The following is a 20,279-nucleotide window of genomic DNA, read 5'->3' on the forward strand; positions in this document are numbered from 1 at the left end:
AATTAAACATTGAAAGAGTTTTAAACTTTGTTGAATAGTTTCCTTAATGAGTTCCTAATAATAAGAGACATTAAATAACTTTGAGAAATAGTTTAAATAGGCAGTTGCTTTTTGGCAAATGCAATGCTCTAACAAATTTTGGTTTAAATCAGAGAATAAAAAGTATATCCTAATGGAAGGTGTCGAAGATTGATCAATGGTGTATTTTCAATATCTATTAGCTATTGCTAAGCTGCTAGAATTAGAAATATATAGCTGATATTGGCAGGAATACCAACATTGTGACATTATAATAGGCATGATGAATTAATTTCCCTTTTTTTTTTTTTTCTCTGGAGTCTTCCCAGGATAAATTCTGCTCAGTAAAATAGTGTTTTAACTGGGTAAGTAGGCCAAACATTTAGAAGATAGTGAAGTAGAAGCTAGTCTTTTTGAACTAGGGATGATTGATAGAAATTTTTCCAAGTGACAGTCAGAAAATGCAGTTTTGTTGGAACTGAATAATTTCAATAGGAATATGTCCATTTCAATAATAATTCTAAAGGAAATGTTTGTTTGTTTTTCTAATATATTTATTTCAGTTAAGTTAAAAAAAAAAATAAATCTGCAAAAGATAATGTTTTAGCTCCTCTTCTGGTTTCCCATTTACAGAATCCAGTTCTATTTCTTTAAAATTAATAGTAAGATTGCATTTTACAATTCTTAAAATTATTTTTATTAAGAAAACTCTGTCACCCAATTTAATATTTTTTCCCATTGTTCTAACAATAAATTAGTGATCAAAAATTTTCCAGGAAGAAATGCATGTGGTAAATCTAGTTCAAAAAATAAAAGAGAGATTTATTTATTATTTTTTTTTTAATGAATGTTGGAACCCCTTCCAACAAATATAAATTAAAAAATATCAACATGGAACGTGCAGTTAAGATAGTGAGCTTTGCACCCATCTGCATTACCTCACGTTATCCTTTTTCTTAAAATGTTGGATATGAATTTTTGTATTCTAATAGACCTTATTATTATTAATTAATTGTTAACCTTATCAATAGACCTTATTAATGTTCTAATAGACCTTATTAATGCCTACAAGTATCTAAAGGGTGGATCCAGGGAGGATGGAGCCAGACTCTTTTCAGTAGTTCCCAGTAACAGGACAAGGAGCAATGGGCACAAGCTGGAACATGAGAAGTTCCATTTAAGTATGAGGGAAATCTTCTTTACAGTGAGGGTGACAGAGCCCTGGGACAGGCTGCCCAGGGAGGTTGTGGAGTCTCCTTCTCTGGAGAGATTCAAGACCCCCCTGGATGCAGTCCTGGGTAATGAGCTCTAGGGCATCCTGCTTTCATGGGGGAGTTGGACTAGATGACCTCTAGGAGTCCTTTCCAACTCTGACAATTCTGTAATAGATATTAAAACCTTGTTTTTGAAAATCTTCCCCTTCCCAAAGACAAGTGTGTTAGATTGAGGGCTTGTGTGCTGTCACGTGACCGAAAAGAGAGAGAATGGGAAAGAAGTAGGTATCAATAAGGATCTGGTTTCTGAAAGCTGTCAGGATGGTTTCAAGGCCGTGGCATCTGTTTTGATGTCACAACTGTTTTTGAGAAACTATGTTTGGTACAAATATATGTAAATTTGTTAAACTCGCCTTTGCTCTGTTTTCCTTGAAAAGTAAAATTTGTGAGATGTTCATTCTTATAGCATGATCTTGGTTAAAGTATCCTATTCTGAACTGAGAAACCTGAATCAGCTGATAGAGATTATTATGCTGGAAAAAGGAGTAAATATTTTATAACATAAATGGCTCCTTTAAAATGGCTTTGTGAACAGAGTATTTCAGGCTTCTTTTTGAATCTTTGTCTTCACCATATGACATCAGAACATGATGTAAATATAATGTGAAATTAGGGGGTTTTTTGTGATGCTGGGTTCATGAGGATGTTCCCTTTAACCTTTTTTGAAATGATCTCTGGTGTCTTCCTTCTTTTCACATTGGGATGATATAAATCACTGTGGTTTCTTTATTTGCTTCCACAGTCCATCTGGAGACAAATACTGAAAATCAGTTAATGAAACAAAGCTGAAAACGCTACACAAAAAAGCCATTTCCTGTAACTTTACTATATACATTAAACTATGCTGAAGAACTGCAGTGTGTGTATGACCAACCCAAATAATGATAAAGTAGCCAGTAAATGTCTGTGGAGTTGTTACTTTGTGTTCAGGTACAGAAGTGCTTGGCTCAGGCCCTTTCATTGCTTTCATCAGTCACATCTCTACAGTGTTTAGGGTGTGGGCTTTTTCTGCTGGACTTTGTTAGTTTTTATGATTGGGATTTCTCTAAGGGGAATGTCAGTCTTACATATGGACATGCCATTTCCTCAGAAGATGATGTACTACAGGTGCAACAAATATATTGTGCCTCAGGAAATGGTGTGTGTTGTGACTTTTTGTTTTCTCCCTTAGTCTAAAAAATGATCAAAAATTATCCCTGATATCAGTAGTCCTGTTGATGGTGGGTTTTGCCCATTGCTATAAAACCTTGGAATGTACCTGTTTGTTTAGCCATATGAAAGTATTTTTTTTTCCATAAAAGGAAAATCTACTTGACTGTGATGGGCATCATATGTATCCAACCTGATATGGAAACCTTCAGGTCTTAGAGGAAGAAAACCAAATGCAACTTTTCTTTTCCCATGATTTAGGCATTCAGAAATTAATTAGAGTCCCTATGAATAACTGCAGAACTGCTTCATTTTGGCCATAGATGGACTGTTAAATTGGTGTGCCCACAGTGGTAGTTATAGGCTAATTTCCTGCAGGAGCTTACTTGATGCACAAGTCTGCTGTTTTGAAATGAAATACTGTCTCATCAGATACATTGGTTTACCTAGTGTTATAACTTTCAATTTCTGTTTTCTCTTTTTTACCCTAGTCTGTTGAGACTTGGTATGAAAATGTGAAAATATTAACCTTTTTTTCAGAGCTGAAAGGAAGGTTAAAACTCATATTGTTTTGAGGCCTGATGTGTAAAACGTCTTTCTCCATAATGATGTCCACAAAGAGTGCTGTTCTCATTAAAATCCAGAAAAAAAAAATTGCTCACCATATACAATCCTAAAGGCATTTCTTCATGGAATAATAGTAGAATTTTGACAGGTTTATTTAAAGGTTGCAGTGCATGGTGCTTGTTTCTTCTTACTGTCAAACGCTCATTTATTAATTTTCCTCTAGGAAGTTAGAATTACTTTCAAATTAAGTATTTTGGCACAGCCATTCTTTTTTAGGATTTAGTGTCATTGTAATGTTCTGTTTTTATGAGTGACTCATGTTGACTCATGGTTTCTACATGTTACCTATGCTGATGCTTTGCACATTTTCAGGGTCTTTGGAGATTTATGCATTCAATTTAGTTGTACCCAGTCTTAGAGGGCTCATTTCCTCTGCTTCTATGATTTGAGGGACTAACTATTGGTCAAATTAGTTGGTAAAGACAAAATCCAGAAGCAGAAACCTACAGAAAAGACAGGGTGTGCTAGAAAAGACAAAGCAGGAGCAGGGAGAAGCAGCAGCACAGGTAAGAAGTGCTGTGTCAGAACAGTGCATAATTTTTCTCAGTTTTAAAGGCTCAGTGTAAGGGGTCATAACAACCACTCAGTGCAGACCCTGTCTTGGAGGAGCCAAGTGCAGTGCCACAGGTCCATGGCAGCGTGGCTCTGAGCCTATGAGGAGGTTAACATAAATTTTTTGGCAGCTCTGTGGAGCAGGTTTTCCTGTGTTTCAGCATCCTGTGGGCTAGCCAAGGGTGGCAAACACCTGCATCTGTCCTGGAGCCCAAGAAAAGCCTTGAGTTGTGTTGGTTGGCAGGACTAGGGTGGGCTGGCATGGCTGGGGAACAGATGTGTGAGACACACATCAAAGGTGAGACTTCACATGCTTAAAATAGTTAAGCAGGCAACAAGTCGAGCTTATGCCAGCTCTCCTAATTTTACCTGGGTAGCACATCAGCAGGGCTGCTGCTCCTTACTGCAAACACTTACAGTGCACAGCCTAGCCTTGGAACTAGAAGGTGAAAAAACTTCCAGTAAACTTTTGAGCAATGAAAAAACATATAAAATAAGTGTAAAATCCATGAAAAAATGTGGACTATATTATTGATGTTGATGACAACTAAATGAAGCAGTTAACCAAATTGATAAATGGGGAAATGGGAAAGTTATTGCAATATAATATATATTTTTAAGTCTTTTGTTTACTGGTACTAACTAGTAGGATATCTTTCTTCAGAGAAGGGGTTTCTCTTGCAATATGGCAAGCACAGAATTGTTAGAGGGAAAAAAAATTTTGCTTAAGCCAGTCCTTCAGAACAGCTTCTCCACCCTCTTCTGATTCTAGAATTAGCTTCAGTTTTGCTAAAAATGCAATGGAAGTGATTACTCTTTTGTTGAACACAGGAGTAATGGCACATGGGATTCTTTTCTGATTTCTCTTTTGAAAGCAGGTGTGTCTAACATCCAAAGCTTTGTACTTAAAGCTTTGTATTACAATTGTAACTTGGGAGAGGTTTTTCTATTAAAGAATGGACATCAAAATGAATTTATAAATACTCCCATGGCAGAAAGGGTGTCTCATTTAATATATTTGTATATTTTGGAGTAGCAACTCTGAGACTAGGGAGAGGAAACAGTGACTTTTCTCTGGGAACTCAGATGACACTGGAGGAGGTTTGGCACATTGCTTTCCCAGCAGATAAAAATCCATCCCATGCATCTGTTGTCAGACAGCCTTTCCCAGTTTTCCTAGACCACATCACTGCTGCTATATGGTCATACACTGGGACTGCTGTCAATCAGCAGATAGCAGATATTTTTTACAACTATGTGGAAGGGCTTAATTCACCTCATGTTTTTTTGTTGCCTTTTGGCTTGGCTATTGCTTAGAAAATGAATGTTCCTTTTTTTGTATACCCTATAAATACACCCTGTGTTCAAGTTAGGATTTGCTGTTCTTGTTGCAATAGACACTGGTTTCTCCAAGGCAAACATGCTTTCAGTTTTTTATATGGAAATATGAAATCATTAACCTTTTTTTGACAAGGTACCAAAATAATGGCTTGCTTCTTTTTTGTTTTCCTTTTTCAATGTGGAAATGACATTCACTTCTAGCAAACAATAATTTTCAAGGGTAGAAAAAAGTTAGGAATTCACAGAACAATTTGGAAAGAATAATAACCATATGGTGTGAACTTGATTACCCACTGTTTTCCACCTTTCGTAATTCACAGAATGAATTAGCATAAATGTATATGTTGCTTGAGTGAGAGATGTAAATGATGGCAAAAATACAGAAGAAAAGCAAAGTAGGCTCAATGTTTGTAATTTATAATACTACAGAATGAACAGAAATATTAATTCACTGGAATATTCATTAGAATTATAGCTTGAAGAGTTAACATAATTAGTTTTCTTTATTCTCAAAATGACAAATAATGGAGTATTAACAACAGTGGAATACCTTCTGCTACCTTCTGCTGCCACAGACACCAACCCAGCAGACAACTTGTAATGTTAGAACAGAAACAAACTTGAGCAGTTGCTCCTGAAATGTGTACCTTCATTATCTAGTTTGTTTATTACTCTAGTTGACAAGCTCTTAAGAAAGTTTTGAGATGTTCCTGTTCTTTCAGGAGCACTAACAGGAGACAAGTATGAAGATTCAGAATATTTTTTCCCCTCTTTTTTTCTCGTCCTATTAGGAAGGATGGATTGTCTTATGTTAAGATAAAGAAAACAAAACAACCTCACATGTCTTCTGTTGTTAGGTGTAAAACTCAAATATTAGGTGCAAAGAGGTGTTTGGCTAAAGGTACTAATGCAAGACTTTTATTAGAATAACAGATTGTTAAGGCTGTGAAATGCTGGCAGTGTTCCAGAGATGCCAATGCTGCAAGAGGGCATGAAACCAGTTCTGTCCTCCATACTCCGTAACTGCTGAGTTTCACTTGAAGGTCAAGCCCAGTCCTATTTTCTGCTTTAAACAATCTACATATTGCCCATTTGCCATGTACTTCTTTTCTCAAATAAGCATTAATGCTTCAGTCATGCACTTGGAGATATGGAATTGCTTACCCAAACCTGCAGAGAGCTGGATGCCCCTTTAAGCTGAATAGTTTCAGTCAATTCACATCCATAGCTTCCCACTTTCTGCTGGTCTGAGGTACCCAGGTCTGCATTTGCAGGCTGAGAACAGCCTCGATGCAGTGCAACACTCATTGCTGGTGGGATTTGGTGATTCTCTTTGGGTGCCAGTGGCTGAGTATTTATGTGTTGCTCCCAGAGTCCTGCTGGCTGAAGCTGGAGCTCACCAAGTTACTCTGAAGAAATGCAGGACTCTGGAAAAATCTCTATTATCCAGAGCAGACATTTATCCTGAACTTCAAAGTATTCAACAATTTTCTTTCTCATGTGAAGGGGTAAATATTAGAGAACATTGACTGAGGCTGCTGGATAAGACAGTGTAAACACCAAGGACAATGTTTAATGAACCATCTCTCAAATGTGCATTCAAGCTGTTATTTTTTATTGAAGCATTGGATAGTTACTTCTGTTTTCTTCAGTTAGATCTGGAATGTATTTTAACTAAAGGGCAAGAAATGACAAACAAGTACAAACCCTCAGTAGTAAAAGAAGTCACATTGTGGATGTGTTATCAAACACTTCTTTTTGATCACTAAATGTCATTAATGCATTAAAAAAAATATAAAAATCTTAAATTATGACCTGACCCTGGTGGAGAAGTGGCATTTTACAGTGCTGAATACATGAATATACGTAGAATTTCTATCACTTAATGCAATCTTGGTACCATTGTGATGGCCTACTGTACTTTTGCAAATTGCTTTGTCTTTATGGCTTTGCAGTTCTTCTTGATGACACGTCACTGATAATGTCACTTTCAACAGTGACTGTATGAACACAAAAATTACTAATAATTTTCTGGCAGTCTGATTTTTAGAGCAAGAGTTTCCTATCCTTTTCTTTTCCCTAACTTTTTCCCATGGAAGTCCAACAGTGACAGATGTTCTGAGAAATGGTGTTTAGATCTTTCTGTTTAAATGTGATTTTCTTCACATGGTATATACTGTGCTTCAAGATTAGGAAGATACTAAGACATCTCATTCTTTAAATAAAGTCAAGTTGAAAGATGCAATATGGAATATCCTTGAGAAGATAGTATTCTCCAGCAGGTAATTAAGTACACTTTAAGCTTACTGTAAAATAAGCAATTAAAAAAATTAAAAATAAATAAAAATGTGCACCCTGACAGCTAATATAGTAAATTGCAACCCTGTGGGTTCTTTTCCTACTGCCATGTAAAAAAACACAGATACTGACTTTTGCTGAAGGTCTTTTGATCAGACAGCTAAATATTGACTAAGCCCAAGTAACTGTCAGTGTTCAAACCCAAGGGTCAAAATAATTTATATTTAGTAGGAGTGAAAGAGGGAGACAAGGGGGGAAAAAAAGAAAATGAAAAGCATGTGGATTAAAACCAGATTTTTTTCTCAAAAAAATGTCATTATGAGACCAGTCATGTTTGGTAGCTTTAAGGCAGCCATCTAATTATTTTTTTTTAAGGTTGAAAACCCTCAAATATTCAGAGAGCCCCCACATTCTTCTGCTTCTAAATCATATGAGTTTATTTCGTAAATCTGTTTTGATCAGGTGTGCACAGCTGGTTCTCAAGTTCATGTCTGTGTACTGGAGTCACCTGTACGTGACATTAATGTTATTGAACCTAAATTTGCCTGGCAATTGATTGCAAAAAATCCCTAAGAACAGGACTAAGCAGGAGACTTATCATTGTCTTCTCCCTTTTTCTAGGTCTCTTTCTTACAGCAGGCAATTACATTCTTGTGTAGCCATAATTTAGACCCACATCACTGTTGTAATGACTTTAGAAAGCTATAAAGACACAGTTTGCAGAGTTTTAAAGTATGTGCTTAAAGTATATTGCTGTTGAGCAAAGCACTTAACCGTGTGCTTAATTTCAGGTATGTGGTAAAGTGTCATTGGATTTATTTATATGGCAATCTCAGGATGGATGAGAAGTTAATTCAGGACCATAGTCAGCTACTGCAGAGCAGTGTGGGGAGGGAAGGGGATGTTGGGAATCATGGAAACTGGGGGTTTGAAGGAACTCCTCAAATTCTCCTTGTCCATCCCTGAAGTGCCTGTAAACCATCTCTGGCAGCATCTGGTCAATTAAGATCTGTTTGGTAATGAGGGAAATTCCTTTTAATTAGAAACATGCTCATGACCCATTCCTCTGGTTCCTGTAATGAAAATATTTGTCTTTCCCTGTAACAGATTTTTATAAAAACAGGTATCCACTGTCTTGTAACAGTTTTTCACATACTGGGAGATTTACCCAAACTGGGCAAATCAAGTGTAATTGTGTTTTCTCTAGATTAAACAAATCTAATTTTCTTAACTGATTCCCAGATCTCATGCTTCCTTAACTAATTATCTTGTTGCTCCTCATCTTTTCTTTGTAGGGCTGTGACCAAAATTAACCACAGACCCAGAAGGTTGATATTAAGCAGATAAAGTTGTTTGGTTTTTTGTTTTTTTGTTTGTTTGTTTGTTTTTGTTGTTTGTTTTTTTTTGCTGTCATATACCCAAGCCCTCCTCTTCATCTGTCCCAGGAATGACATGTGCTTTTTGAGGAACAGCATCTAACTGCTGAGTTGGATTTCCACAACATGGAGCATGGAACAATGTTCTTCTGCTATTTTTGGACTGCAGTTCATCCTCTTACTGCTTTTGTGCATCAAATTTTAGCTCTGCCTGGGTAGCACTTTACACACTTTTTGAATGAATTTCACATTGTTGATTTGGGGTAATTTCCCCAGTCTGTTCCCAATTCTGATTCTGTTCTTGACATTGTAATCCACCTTTCTGCACATTCCCAAGTCTGAGTTTTGTACTAAAAAATGCCTGTAAGAATACTCTCCAATAATTGAAATAATTATGGACTTGCACAGAAGTCCTTGAAAGGTCTTAATTGAAAATACTTCTCCTTTTGGCAATAAAGTATTAAGAACTGACATTTCACATAGTTTGTCAGCCACCTGTGCAATGGTAATTTCATCTAAATCTCATTTTCTTAAAAGAACATAATGTGCCATTGTTCTTGAAGTCTTATAGCATTGATTATCTACAGTTTGCCTGTTAAAGACTGAAACAAGATTGGCTGGCTAACTCCTGGTCTGGATAAATTAATGATGACTATTGGTTTTGTCACTTTATCTTCTATAAATTTATGTTCTGTATGCATATTTTTTTTCTGAGAACTAAAGATTAAGCTGCTTGTGTGTACTTTATTCTCCTCTTGTCAAAGGCAAGCAGGGTTTTTGCCATTCTCATCTCTGCCAGAATTACTCTGTCCTTTTGAACTTCTCAGAGGTTTCTCCTAAATAGTTCAGACAGCTGAAGTTTCCAAGATTTCTGAGTGAGATTGATTTATTCATTTCAATATTGATTTATCTGATTATTTATTTTCCTTATTTATTTATTTACATGTTCCGGCCTTCAGAATTAGTGAGCACATAGTTAACTAAGTAGCTGGTCTCAGTTTTTTTGTGTGACAAAAGTATTAGAAACATCAGCCTTGTTCCTTTTCTCTTTCTTCTTTTCCTTAGATCTTTTATCTTCTTTTACCTTTTTGACATTTTTCGTAATCATCTTATTAGAATGACTTTCCAACTTACAATTCTCAACAGTTCTTCCATTTCCCTGGTGGTTTCTCCTTTCTGTTGGAAAATAAAAGAATATCCTCAGTGTATTTGGAAAGTTAACATATCATCTTTGTTGTCTTTTATTGCTTTTTCCATCAGACATTTGTATAATAAAAATCCTCCTTGCTGCCTGATCCTTCCCTAGGACTTTTTTGCACGTTACTCCTTTCAACAAAAAGACATGAATCTCAGACTGATTGTGAAGAATAAGGTTTGTGCTTGATTTTCAAGGTTAAATAGGGAAAAAACGACTCCCTGCAGTGTAGCACCCTTATCCGTGGTCCTTTTTATCTTTACATAGAGTCATTCAGGAAGACAGTAATTCCTTCTGACTGGTTTAACTGCAGACCTCAGAACCAGGATACGTGTTATTGATGCAGAAGCAAAGATGACTTTTTTCTCTGTTCCTCCTCTTCTTGAACAATTTATTACCCTTTTACAGCAAAATCCCAATTCTGTAACATATCCCATTAATGCCATAGTGCTGCTTATGTTGTTGACTGTGTGCTAAAACTTCAGCTTTTTGCAGCTGTTTTTCATTTTCATGGCATTTACATATCACTCCCTCAGATACTTAATTAGGGGCTCCGTTGTTTTCTTTCCTATAATTCTATTTCAATTTCCCAACTGAATAGCTGGCCTGAGAGTTTCAAACTTCCATAATATCCACTTTTTTTGCAGTCTGTGTGATTCTTTTCAATGTATCAGCCTAGCTTAGAGGAGTGATGTGAAAGATAGCTCTTCTCCTTAATAGCATTTCTTTCTCAAACCTACTGGATTCTCCAGGGTTAGAAGAAGCATCAGTGATTCTTTATCCACCTCTCCTGCCCGATAGCCTGTCGAAATCCTCAGGAGGGTTTCTGAATGTAACTCCCAGATGACTAATGATGCTGAGGCTGGGTTTTAGATAGTTATTTAGAATCAAAGTACCCATGTGCCAATATGTGGTCCTTTGTAAATCTCCTGAGAGGACACTATCAAAACAGTTGGGAACTCAGAGGTTTGCAGCCAATTCTCAAGGTTAAAAATAATTTTCTGTAACACTTCTAAATGCATCCTCCTAAGTCTCCAGCTATATTAACTTCCCACTATCTGCATTTTTCTTAGACAATTTGTTTCTAATTAGTTATTCTTGATCATTCTCTGGAAAAGCAAAGAGCTCTCTTCCACCTAAAAATTGCACACTATGACTTCTGCAAGTACTCTTAAGTATCTCTGCCACCTTGTCATTGAGCAAAAGTGCTAAAATTACTGCAGTGAAAAATCACAGAATATTATCCAAATAAAATATCTGGTCACCATAAGCAGAAGTGAGACCAGAATGAGAGTTCATTTCTGTGCAATCCAAATGGCAGCGTTGAATGAGGGTGATATTTTTTTATTTTTGCAAATACTTGTTTGTGTAAATTTGTGCCTTTAGAAACTGAGGAGACTATTGCTGAATAAAGTCCTTTCTAGCACTTTCTGGCTTTTCCTTTCTAGCTTTTCTAGAGATTTCTGTTTCTGGGATAAACTGCAGCAACATAACTTTCCGTTTTTAAATGTGACAGCACCAGCATGAAATGTAAATGTAACTTGCCTCAGAACTGAAAAAAACCCAATTATTATAAAGTTTTATTGGGAAAGATTATGCTTGGATACGACCTCTGGTATGTGTAGCTTATCCAGGCCCTTCATCAGTGTTTGGCTTCTCAGCAGCCCTGTTGACTTCACTTGCTTTTTGATCCTGAAATGTGGTTCATTTCCTACTATGTCTGGAGGCACAGGCATGCATCTTTCTAAGCCAGTCCTCTATTATTAGGCTGGATATATTGCACTGGTGTGTTTTAATACAATTCTTAATATTCAATAGTTTACATACTTAAGATTATACCTATCAGTTCTTATTACTATACTTGATGTTCTTAAGTATTTACTTCTTCTAGTTAACATTGTAATTGCCAACATTCAGGAGATATCCTACTGTGTTCTATTCAAGTATCAGGATTCTAAAAGCAAGATTCTTCCTAAATGCTGTATGTTTATGTACTTTAAGCTTAACACCTTCCTCGTGGCCTTGACTAGAGAATACTTCCTTCGTTTGCTAAAGTTTTGTGTATTTCTGTAGTTCTGCTTTGCCTTGGGCTGTGGTTGTATTTCCTTGATGGATTAACAGCTTTCTGCATAGATAATCTGTATATCAGTTTGTAAAACATTCTCAGGTCCTTTGGGAAAGTAAAGGTATTATACAAATCTTGAATAATATATGTCTGTATTATTAGACAGATGTTTGATACTTTTCATTATGTAACATCTACTGTGGATGAATAGTCCCTTACATAGTTCTGAGACAGCTCCGTTTCATATCGTAATAACATCATGGGAATGAGCTCAGTGGTGTAATTTTATTCAAGATCTTTCCCCTTTCCCTTTGATGTAGCAATAGGTCTTTCAGAATGCTGATACCTGCCCCATCCAGCATTTGCTCACCAGAATTAAGGGTAGTGAACAGAGAACAGGTCTCACTGTGCTGTATTTGTTCCCCATGTTGTCTTAAGGTGTCTTAGAATTATAGCGACCAAGACAGTTACCGTGATTAAAAGCAAATGTGCAGTGTTAGATGTTTTTTGTAACTTTCAGCATAAAGCAAGTGCACATAGTCGTATCTCTGTTCCCAGGGGAAATGTAGTTCTCAGTAGGAAATTGGTTTTTAATCACTGCTAGCATCATAAGGCTTGTTGATTTAGTTGCAGAGTGAATTAGAGCTGGATGGAAGATACTTCACAACCATCCTGAAAAATTAAGTCTGATCAAAAGGGTCTGCAGGACGATGCAGCTTTTAACAAAATGTTAGAAAAAGGAAGGAGAGTAATTTATATTCTTTAACTCTCTGGCTTAAAGCAATGTTGACTTTTGCAAGGTAGTAAAATTAACATAATATTACTTCTGTGTAATATAAACAATGAAACTGAATTAAATCACATAATAGGGAAAATGTATCATTTTGCTTCAGTAATAAGAAAATATTTCAATGCTAACACTTCAAAACACTTAACATAGGTTTTTTCCCAACTTTAATTTTATTGTAGATTTTGGCATTTTATTATTATTTTATTTTGATTTTAACTCCCCTCATTCTCTCATATTTATCCTACTCTTCCTCCTTTCCACCTCCCAAATTAGCAAATGAAATTTGGTCATTCTAATCCATTCCTATTGATTTATGTAATGTATAAGGGCCACACTTTCAAAAATTACTTCAGTTAAGTATTCGGTCTGGGTAATTTTTAGTAATAAACAAGTGCCTAAACTACTGAGGCTCTTTTAAGATCCCATTGACTTCCTAGTTGCATTCCTCAATGTTAAAGCTCTGATAAGTCTTCCAAGAGTAGCACGTAGATACTCAATCTCTGAATATGCTGGTTTCGTTTTTGCAAGCTGCGGTGTACATCATAAACTGGGTTTGAATATTAGTCTGAATTCTTTATTGATTGTTTACCATTCATAGGAGATCCTCAATGAACCATTTAGTGTTACTGTACATGCATGTCATATGTAGTTCTCTGGAAGAACAGCTGTATGGCAACCACCAAGGTGAAAAAAAATAAATCAGTCTTGCCACTTGTGGGTTTAAACACGAGGTTACACTGGTAATCTACTTGCTTCTTCTGGGTCTACTTCTGATTTGTACCTATGTCAATATGAGACTTTTTTGTCCCCAGGCCAGTCATTTGTTGATTAAATTTATTTTAACCTGATTTATTCTGTAAAAAGTTGACAGATGTGTCAATATATGATGACAATAGACTTCTCTTTCTTGATTCATCATAAATTTTACTACATTTCTGCACTGACAGAATTTTAAAGATCTGAACCCTAATTTTTTTTTTTGCTATTTTTTTTGCTATTTTTTTTGGTCAATCCTCAATACAAATTATATTATTTTCTCCCTCAGTTTCAGGTGTGTCTTCTTAAGAATTAAAAAGAAAGCCAGAAGTTATTATATGCAAACTCTGCCATAGCAGATCTTCATGGATGTGGGATTCCTAAAGTAACTTTTGCCAGATCAGAGCTGTGGTGCGAAGGGGAAGGGGAAATACATGTTTCAAAATCTAAGATCTAGTTCTGCTTCTTTCTCACCTAACCCATAACTTTTAAAACTGTTTTCTTAAGTAAAACTGTTTTAGTGATGAGCATGAGTAGTGTTGCTCTATATTAGTGAACTGCTTGAGAAATTCAAGTCAGGATCTCTTCTTGTGAACTGCCATTAGGGTTTAAAATCCACTAATAGATTTGTATAGATTTACTTCATGGAGTAGTGAACTTTGAACAAATTCTATTGTCAGAATATACTTAGTGCTTTGTTTTTCACTTCAGAGTTATGTTTTGCAAACCTGCTTCTTACAGCATTGGTAAGAAGAAATATTTCATAAATAGAAGCAAGCAAGCAAGCTGGCAAGACACACAGCAACTCAAAAAATTTCCTTTGAATGTGTGAAATTCCTCCCCATAGTGATAAAGACATCCTAGAAAACCAGGCTTGGCTTCTGGTTACTGCTCATGAAGTGGTGCAGGAGGCGGGTCTTGCAGGACCCTCTTACAGGTCAATGCAGATAGTTTGGATACCTCAGGACACCTACAGTGACACTTGGTGGTAATAGTTGCCACCTAAGTCCCAATTTCAGGCTGTGGTATTGGGGACACAATTGTGTTTGTGTGTCTCTGTTTCTCTGGGAAACTGCTGTGATTTATGGTTTATGATTTATACATTGTTAAGTAATCAGGAGGAGATGCCATAGATCTGAAATCACAGCTCTTGTGTTCCTCTGTTACGAGTTGTTCCTTCAAACTCTTGAATGCTGGCTGTGCATTTTATTGGTTAATGAGAGGTATTTCTGGAAATGTAGCCCTGCTCTGTATACTTTCATTGAAATATTTGCATGTGTATTTTAATAAGTCCTGTAACTTTCTTGCTGGAATATATTTGCATTTATTCGTACTAACTCAGTGTTTGTATTGATTGGTTTTCTAAAACAAGGAGAAAAAAATAATTAATGCAATTTATTCACAAAGAAAATATCCTTTCACTGAAGGAGATACTAGAATATAATGTGTTTCTGAACGCAGAAGGTGCCTGGAATTTTCCCTCTATCAATTTTTTAAGCAGCAAAGTTCAAATATTCTGTCATTTAAAACCATAATTTTAAAAGCACTCTGTGCAAAACTACATTCTTTCTGTTTTTCAGGTTTATGTGACTCAGAGACTCCTCTGAGCAACTATTTTTAGTTTTTGCAAGCCCACAGATCCACCTAAAACATAATCATCTTAACTTTCTTTGGTTCTTGGACACATTGGTTTGATTTTTAAATTCACCTCTATAATTTCAGGGACTTTTTTTAGCTCAGTTGCTAGAGCTTTAATAGGAATCGAGATCCATAATGAGAATATTCTTAAGATCTGAGTTTAAAAATCCACTGACAAGCTCTCAAGCCATGACCTTACAGCTTTCATAAACTCATCGGCATTGGGCCACATAAAGTGTGGTAGTATCACAGGAGATTTTTTCCTCAGATTGTAGGAATCTGAGCAGGAAGGTTGTTAGCAAGAGAGATATAAATATTAAGTTTTAGGCTAGAGCTGGTTGAGAATCTTCTGATTTCAGTCAGTTGATTTAATGGCAAAAGAGAATACATGGTTTGTGGGAATGGGAACTGGATGTAAAAGATGTAATGGGCTTATCTTTATTTAATTGGCAATTAAGTAGTATTTACATCTTTACTGAGCAGTATAGTTATTTATTAGACAGTGATGAGGACCATGTATAAGATACTGGAAACAAAAACTCCCTGCTCTGCCTGTTCCAGTTTTGCTCTTTGCAATTCCACCACTGGAGCAGCAGCAGACGACTTGCAAAGCAAAAATGCACTCCCTAAGGAAGGGAGAAAATCTTCATTGTGCTGGTAATGACTGTGCCTCTTCACGGTGATCTGTACCGTGGCAGCATCTGTGTGACACAAGGCAATTAAATAATTTGATAACCAGGACTTTATTTAGAAACAGGTTTTTTGTCCTTAAGCTCAGCCCCTGTACCTCCCAGTCCACCTCCTGAGGGCACTGGAGCCATTGATATGTGTCACATCCACAGATTTTGGCACGTAGGGTGCTCTTGGTGACTGCTCCAGCCTCAAGTGAGAGCTGGCCAGGACAGTAGTAAGCCACCAGGATTTCTTCACAGAGAAAAAGAAGAACTCCCTTCATTTGTGGCATCCTCTGCTACATTATTTTTATACATATGTCCAGCCCTTTTACTCCCCTGACAGTTTCCAGACTTACTCGCTGCCTGCCAAAATTGGCCCTACATATTAGTCTGCTCTGTCAACAAAACATACATGTTATTAAGTCATTGTGTGATGCAAGATGTAATGATTGAATAATACTCTGATGGAGCTGATATTCTGTTTATGTGGAAGATAAAATAATCATGTTATGTCCTGACTCTTGCACCCAGGTCTTGTGTGTGATGAGGAGGACAGAGGAAATTGGAAGGGGTCTGTAGCATAACGTTTCAGTTGACAGATAAATCAATCAATGTAAAGAACTAATCAAGAGCATAATTCTGTGTATTTCAGCAGCTATTTCATCCAAGCCCTCAGTGCTTTCCCTGCTGAAACTATGAGGTATCACTATGGACTCGATGATCCTCATGGGTCCCTTCCACCTCAAGATATTCTAGGTGTTTTGGTGAAAGTGATACAAGAAACTCCCATGAATACTGTACACCTTAACGGCCTTTACCCATATAGCATCAGTTTTCATACCAGGCTCCAGTTTCAAAGATTTGTCCCATTACTGGCCATAAAGCAACTATTCTTCTAAACAACACGGTCAGATTACTTTTGAGGAGTAACTTAAAAAAGAAAAAAAAAATAAAGACCCAAGTAAAAGTTGGTGTGGGCAGGAGTGAGAACTGATAAATTAATTCAATATCCTCAAAGCATCAATAGTCTGATTCAACAAACCAGCATTCAAAGTTAATAATGAAAGGAATTATGAAGTGATATTATTGAGAGTTTTGGTATTGATTGTAAGAAGCTTTAGATAAGACTCAGTGTGTATAGAGCCAATCCCCAAACTCCTACCCCCAAAGTGCTCTTGCCTCCAAGAATTAATTGATTAATGAGTACCCAACAACTGGCATGCATGACCTTTATGAAATTTACACTCCATATCTTAGTCCATTATAGTGATAAAAAACCCATGGTGAATATATTGTGAATAACTAAGTTTCAGCTAGATTGACTGCTAATGTCTTTTTCCTTATTGCTTAATAGTGCAACTCCATCACAACAGATCTCAAAAACAAGCTGAAAGTGATCTCTATTTGAAACATGCCCATTCTAACCCTGAATCATTAGAATTCTTCAGCTGAGATGGGGGCTCAGTAATTAGTTGATTTGCAACAGACATGTGCCATCAACAGCAGAAATCAGAACATGTCTGCATCTAAGACTTATTATTTGTATTACTGTAGCACCTAGAGGCCACAGGCAAAATCTGAGTCTCCTCATGGTATGAATTGCTCAGGAAAAAAATAAAATCCTGAGCCCAGCAGAACTCAGCTGACACAAAGGAAGGACTGGCAGGAAGGGCTGCTCTGCAGAAGTAAAGCAAAGCAACTGGCACACAAAAGATGCCATCTTGGGTGCTCTTTTGGCTTTTTCTTTGTACAGCACAATTATTATATGAAAAGAAACAGTGTCAGAGGGCAAGAAGGTAAAGGGACAGGGCTGACAGCAGCAAGAGTGCAGAAGTTAGGGAAATAATTATTTGTAAGAGAGTAATTAGGGATATGAAATGGAGAGGTAAGTGCAGAGATGGTGAGAAGCACAGGAACCACTGATTCCTGAGCTGAGAGAACTAACTGTGCAGACTGACAGAGGGGTGAGCAGTGTGAGTCCTCTCTGCAGGCTCTTGGTGCTGTGGCTCATGCAGGGGGCTGTGAGTGGGCCTTAGTGTCACACTGGAAAAGAATAATAAAGTCAGCAAAAAAGAGATTGAGTCAGTTAATTTAGACAACTCTCGTACCCTAGGCAGCACTAATTACACACTTTCATTGCTCCAGTCAGACATTTATCTGGCTTTCAGGGCTGGAGGTCCACAAATCTCTTCAGGCAACGTTGTTCACTGTGGCAGCCCCCCCTTTTTTATAACTATTTATTTTTTCCTCAATGTTTAACCTGAATCTTTCTTCTGTCTTTAAGCCTGTTGCTGTTTATCTGATCCACCACGTACACAGGAGACTTTTTTCATTCTTTTGTAGCACCTTTTAATCATGTGAGCATTGTTCCCATATCTGCCCCCATTTCCCTCTCCTTTAGGCTACTGATCCAAACAATTCTCAGGTTTTCTTCAGAGCATGTGCTTGCCAGACCTCTGATTCTCCTTGTTCCATGTCTGTGTTGCTGTGCACTTCCTGACCTTGTTCCCTGCATTCAACGGATGCTCTGCCAGGACTGACAAGAGCAGGATGTCTCCACACAACGTGACAACTGTACTCCTTCCTGCCTGTCTATCACAGTGCACTGTTTGCACAGTTCACCATAGCAAGACTCTGCCTTAACTGCAGTTTTGAGATCCTCTGTAATGTCCCGTTCCTCGTTTTAACCTCTTGTTCTCCATCCCTCACACAGTCCCTCACACACATTCTTACTGAACTGCACACAAGTCTTTGAGGTCACAGTGTGTCAAGATCACATTCAACTCCAATGGTGTCCTCCAACATTCTTGGCATCCTCCACACCTTCACTGTGTCTGTGAATCTGATGAGTGCAGTGTGCTCAACCACCCTGGTGCCGATGGAAACGTGGGCAAACCCCAGCAGGATGGACCACTGAGGGACCACTGCACTGCAACCTTGCGCCGTGGCTGGGAGCCTCTGGAAATTATGTAGCATAGACAGTTCTGTAGATCCTCAGTTTTATTGAGATTGTGTTCCTCTTTACGTCACAAAACTGTCCTGGAAGACAGGGCTGGAAGCCCTTCTGAATGAAGATAGAAGACATTTTCTGCTTTTCTATTCACAGGCTTGTTAACCTATTAAAGAAAGAAAGTAGATTTGCTTCACATGATGTGCTTTGGACAAATCAATGGTGGCTATTAGTCGTCATCTAGTGTTTGTCCAGGTGCTTGCAAAGTTCAGTTGATTATTTTTTCTAAAACTTTTATTGGGACCTCAAGATAAGTTGTGTCTGTTGATTGGCAGAGGAGTCAGGACAGCAATGGATAATACAGAAAGATGGAAATACTCAATATTCTGTGTTCTGTGGCTGGCCGGCCTGTAATTCCTCAGTCCCTTGTCGTCTTCCAGTTGCTTTCTAACCTGTTCCCACTGTAGGCTGGAATCTTCATCACCAGTAGTTACACTCATCCAATCCAAACTGACCTTTCATGCGTGGTTTGGTGCAAAAAATGCTAAAAAAGATACAACTTTTCTCTCATGTGCTGACAGCTTTGCTTCTGCTTTGCAATCTCTTGAGACCCAAGCTGGCTGAGAGTCCTGGGGCTGCTCCTGTCAGCCAACATCCCCACCCCGGCACACTGGCTCCTTCATGGTGACAATCCTGTTTCACTGGCCCTTGAGTTAGCATCTACTTTCACATTTTCAGCTGTTTCCTTCTTGCTGGTTAGAAACAAATTTCAGATGGTCTCCTTTATCGGTCCTTATTAAAAAACCAACAAACCCTTGCCACCAACTGATGATACAGTTTTAGGACACATGGTAGATTTAGATTCACAGAATCACAGATTTACTTAGGTTGGAAAAGACCTTGAAGATCACCAAGTCCAACCATCAACCTAACACTGACAAGTTCTTAACTAAACCACACCCCTAAGAACTACATCTATATGACTCTTATATACCTCGGGGGAAGGTGACTCCACCACTGCCCTGGGCAGCCTGTTCCGATGCCTGGTAACCTTTTCAGTGAAGAGTATTAGGAAGAAATGTCTCACTGTGAGGGAGGTGAGACACTGGCACAGGTTGCCTGAAGAAGTTGTGGAAGCCCCATCCCTGGAAGTGTTCAAGGCCAAGTTGAATGGGGACTTGAGCAACCGTATCTAGTGGGGGGTGTCCATGCCCATGGCAGGGGGGCTGGAACTAAATGATGTTTTAAGGTCCCTTCCAACCCCAGCCACGCTATGATTCGATGATTCTGTGGTAAAACATGAAGTTGTCCTTTTTTCCCAGCTCGCTGCAAGGGCCTCCAACGCCGAGTTCAGACGTGTGACAGCCACGGGCTTTGCACGAGGGGTCTTCCTGAACACCGGGACTGTGATGCCCCAGGCTGAGCTCCCTAGGCTGGGAGACGTTCCCGCACAGCTCGGGAGCTCCACCTTTGGCTGGTGGGTCAGTCACTGCTGAAACCCCACGGTAGGGCAGGGTGCCCTGCCCCGGCGGGCCGCGGGTGCCAGGGGGGTGAGAAACGCCCCACACAGCAAACA

The sequence above is a fragment of the Chaetura pelagica genome, unplaced genomic scaffold (genome assembly GCF_000747805.2).
Source record: "Chaetura pelagica isolate M959 unplaced genomic scaffold, ChaPel_1.0 scaffold386, whole genome shotgun sequence".
Taxonomy (NCBI): domain Eukaryota; kingdom Metazoa; phylum Chordata; class Aves; order Apodiformes; family Apodidae; genus Chaetura; species Chaetura pelagica.